Source organism: Palaemon carinicauda, chromosome 39 (assembly GCF_036898095.1).
Source record: "Palaemon carinicauda isolate YSFRI2023 chromosome 39, ASM3689809v2, whole genome shotgun sequence".
NCBI lineage: Eukaryota > Metazoa > Arthropoda > Malacostraca > Decapoda > Palaemonidae > Palaemon > Palaemon carinicauda.
In genome coordinates this window covers 7,185,622-7,189,278 of record NC_090763.1, presented here as the reverse complement: position 1 = coordinate 7,189,278, position 3,657 = coordinate 7,185,622, and positions in this window count along the sequence as shown.

Below are 3,657 nucleotides of genomic sequence, written 5' to 3'. Positions count from 1 at the left end.
TTCTTTTCGAGGATGATTGTGGCTATGTCTAAATAATATATAATTATATTGATATTTCATTCTTCTTTTTCTCTAGAATATTTGAAAGTCTTGTTCAAATACACATAATGGCAACTTGAATATAAAGTTATGGAAATAATCTTACATATTTCTTTTCGAGGATGATTGTGGCAATGTCTAAATAATATATAATTATATTGATATTTCATTTTTCTTTTTTTTCTTGATGATTATTTGAGTCTTATTCAAATACACGTAAGGGCAACATGAAGATAAGTTATGGAAATATTCTTACATATTTCTTTTCGTGGATGATTGTGGCAATGTCTAAATAATATATAATTATATTGATATTTCATTCTTCTTTTTCTCTTGAATATTTGAAAGTCTTGTTCAAATACACATAAGGGCAACATGAATGTAAAGTTGTTGAAATATTTGTACATATTTCTTTTCGTGGATGATTGTGTCAATGTCTAAATAATATATAATTATATTGATATTTCATTCTTCTTTTTCTCTTGAATATTTGAAAGTCTTGTTCAAATACACATAATGGCAACTTGAATATAAAGTTATGGAAATAATCTTACATATTTCTTTTCGAGGATGATTGTGGCAATGTCTAAATAATATATAATTATATTGATATTTCATTTTTCTTTTTTTTCTTGATGATTATTTGAGTCTTATTCAAATACACGTAAGGGCAACATGAAGATAAGTTATGGAAATATTCTTACATATTTCTTTTCGTGGATGATTGTGGCAATGTCTAAATAATATATAATTATATTGATATTTCATTCTTCTTTTTCTCTTGAATATTTGAAAGTCTTGTTCAAATACACATAAGGGCAACATGAATGTAAAGTTGTTGAAATATTTGTACATATTTCTTTTCGTGGATGAGTGTGGCAATGCCTAAATAATATATTTTAATTCTTAATCTTTTTCATGGGAAAGGAATTTTTAATCGATGTACATAATCATTTTCTTTCTATTTTATCTCTTTTCAGTGGGAATATTTTTTACAAAATGGCTATAGGATATATCATATTATTATTATTATTATTATTATTATTATTATTATTATTATTATTGCGTGTTGTTGGAAACCTAAATCAGATCTCAGCAGAAAAAGATATTCTGTATTTATATAACTGTGTCTTTTTCCACTTTCTTATCGCAAGGAGGACAGATTACCAACAAAGAATATCCTGATAAAGATAACAAGCAACTACCCCCCCCCCCTCTCTCTCTCTCTCTCTCTCTCTCTCTCTCTCTCTCGTCTTATTCGACCCTAAAATCTTAATTAATATCCTTATAAAGATAACAAGCAACTACCTCTCTCTCTCTCTCTCTCTCTCTCTCTCTCTCTCTCTCTCTCTCTCTCTCTCTCTCTCTCTCTCTCTCTCTCTCGTTATTAGATCATAAAACCTCAATTCAGATTCTTCTACGCACTCTTGTTTGTGAACAATTTCCTATCCAATGAAAACTCTTCCCTATTATTATCATCATCATCATCATCATCATCATCATTATTATTATTATTATTATTATTATTATTATTACTAGCGGAACCCGTGTAAATTACACGAAATTATATTTTCTATACTAATTATCTTGTTCCTAACCCATACATGTTTGAATAAAATGTGACAAGATTTGACTTGTATATTTATTTTAAAAAGTGAGCAATACATGAAATAATTAACAAAACTTCTTTATATACAATATTTCTAGTGAAGGTAGTTCGTCTTCTCTGGCTATGAGTAGAATTATTCTGTGGACAAATTTTCACTCTTATACTGTTCATAGACCTTGCTCTTGAGAAGGATACATAAAGTTGTCCATGAGTAAAGCAAGGTTGTGGTAGGTAGATCCCAATCTTATCGAAAGTCTGTCCTTAAGCTTTATTAATGGTCATTGAATATGATAGGCGGACGGGAAATTTAGTAATGTCTACTAAGATTTGAAGCAAAGGGTGATCAGAATTATGAGAAATCTTTTACAATAAGAACGGATTAGTTGTTAAACGAAAAGGTCCGAGATTAATTTTACAATCTAGGTTATGGAAATTGATAGAATTCAATTTTTTGTCCAATATTTAAAAAAAAAAAGTCAGGTGCTAAAGACAAAATTGGGAAAACTATATAAGATGTGCTTTGGTTAAGTAATCAAAGTCTAATGTGAATTTGTACGAGTATACCATGATATTATTTCCGTTTTCTTTAAAGCGTGACACAAAATAAAAAACACAGGCTATCGTATTGATATATCGATTATTATTATTAGTTGTAACAACACTAGTTGGTAAAGAAGGATGCTACAAGCCCAAGGGATTCTTAAGGGAAAATAACACAGTGAGGAAAGGAAATAATGAAATAAATAATCAATATTTGAGATGTTATGAGTAAAAATACAGAATATCTTAAAATCAGTAACAACGTCAAAATAATCTCTTTGATATATAAACTAAGAAGAGAAACTCTGTTGGAGATTAATATCAGTAATATGGAATTCAATAGACCGCAAGTTTTCCTTCCATCTCTCTCTCTCTCTCTCTCTCTCTCTCTCTCTCTCTCTCTCTCTCTCTCTCTCTCTCTCTCTCTCTCTCTCTCTCTCTCCGTCCTCATCTTTCCAAAGATCTATTTTCGTTCGTCTTCTCCTAAAGTGAAGTCAAATAGAGAATAAAATCAAAAGTAAATCAAGCACGGTTCCTTTCAAGAATATTATCCTTGGAGAGTAAAATTGAATGCATATTTAAAGGGAGAACAGGGTTGGTTGTTTGCGAAAGATATTTCAGAATAAGTTTAAAATCGTAACCTTTGGTTTTTCGTCCTCAAATAGATTTTTAGGACAGTATTTCAAAATGTATGTTTATATATATTTTTCGAATTGATTTATATATTTTGTATATTTTTTTTCAATAAGTGAGACTGAAATATTTCAGAATAAGTTTAAAATCGTAACATTTGGTTTTCATCTTCAAATAGGTTTTTAGGACAGTATTTCAAAATATATGTTTCTATATTTTTCGAATTGATTTATATATATTTTCCAGTAATTGAGAATATGTGTTGAAAATTCCTTTTGATATTTATCTACTCCCATTGCTTTACCCCCCCCCCCACCCCCAAAAAAACACACCAGACAAATAATCGTTCTCATATAGATTTTTAGGACAGTATTTCAGAATAAGTGTTTATATATTTTTCTAATTAATTATCGTCAATAGATGAGAATATAAGTGTTAAAAATCCTTCTTGATATTTTTCAACTCTAATTGCTTTAAAAAAAAAATCATAAGTCAAAAAGCAAATTGTTTGAATAACTAGAAATTCATGACTCGTATCTATTTTTAAAAACATATTTTATATTCTCTGGTACTCTGGAAAAAATATGTGAATTGAGTATAACTTTTGACTTGACTCCCCGAGCGATGGATTTATTTTTCAATCATTCAAATATTTTTTTTTTTTTCCAAGGATTTGGTTTCATTTAGTTGTTCTTTATCATGAAATGGAAATCAGTTCAGCAAAATATTTGTATATATATTTTTTTAATTTCCCTCCATTGCTTATTTTTATTATTGTTGTTATTATTATTATTATTATTATTATTATTATTATTATCATCATCATCGTTATTATT